Below are 1,384 nucleotides of genomic sequence, written 5' to 3' on the forward strand. Positions count from 1 at the left end.
AACATGGAGAATTTTGAAGAGCATATTCGCCATATCTTGCTTTATTATTTCAAAAAAGGGAAGAAAGCAACTGAAGCACGGGAAAAGTTGCGTCAAGTTTACGGCAGAAATGTCATCGAAAAACGCCAGTGCCAGAACTGGTTCGCCCGATTCCGTGATGGTGATTTTTCAGTTAAAGACGCTCATCGCTCCGGCAGACCTTCCGAGATTGACGACGATAAAATCAAAGTATTGGTACAAGCAAATAAGCATTCAACGGTTCGAGAGCTTGCTACTGCTCTAAAAGTGTCCATTGGAAGTGTTCATGGCCATTTGAAATCGCTTGGCTTCGCAAAGAAGCTCGATATTTGGGTACCGCATGAGTTGAAGGAAATTCATCTGACGAAGCGCATAAACTTCTGCGATCAACTCATCAAACGCGATGAAAACGATCCGTTCTTGAAGCGTATGATCACGGGAGACGAAAAATGGATCGTTTACAATAATGTTAGCCGAAAAAGAAGTTGGACTAGGCGAGATGAAGCACCGGAAAGNCAAGCAAAGGCGGACATTCACCAAAAGAAGGTGATGCTGTCAATCTGGTGGGATTGGAAGGGACCAGTCNTCTATGAACTGCTTCCAAAGAATAAAACGATTGATTCCGATGTCTACTGTGAGCAGCTACAGAAATTAAGTGATGCCATCGCACAAAGACGTCCCGAGCTGATCAATCGTAAGGGTGTGGTATTTCACCACGACAATGCGAGACCACACACAAGTTTGGTCACTCGACAAAAATTGTTACAGCTTGGATGGGATGTGTTGCCACATCCACCGTATAGCCCAGACCTAGCGCCATCAGACTTTCATTTATTTCGCTCTTTGCAAAACTCCTTGAGTGGTAAAACATTTGCTTCTGAAGACCTCATCAAACAGCACCTTGACAAGTTTCTCGCAGAGAAAGATAGGAAGTTTTATGAACGCGGTATTATGAAGTTGCCCGAGAGATGGCAAAAGGTCATTGAACAAAACGGCCAATACATCATTGATTAATATTCATTACGTATATTAAATAAACGCACCTGAAAATCAAATGAAAAAAACGCAATGACTTTTTGAACAACCCGATAGAAGAAAACCAGCATGCATTGGCAGTTCCTAATAAGTTTTACACCAGCACACGTTTTCAACGCCTCTGGAAAAAAAAACGAATCAATTTTATGTCACATGAGACGCCTCTGGCATTATAAATTTTTAAATATAGCCAGCACACGTCAACCAAAACTGTTTCATAATAATTAATATTCCAGCATACGTTTACAAGAACGCCTCTGGGAAAAAAACAGAGCAACTTTATTGTCAAAAAGATGCATGTGACATTATTTTATATTAAACTTATTTAGAA

The sequence above is a fragment of the Pseudomyrmex gracilis genome, unplaced genomic scaffold (assembly GCF_002006095.1).
Source record: "Pseudomyrmex gracilis isolate BER0280 unplaced genomic scaffold, ASM200609v1 scaffold_823, whole genome shotgun sequence".
Taxonomy (NCBI): Eukaryota; Metazoa; Arthropoda; class Insecta; order Hymenoptera; family Formicidae; genus Pseudomyrmex; species Pseudomyrmex gracilis.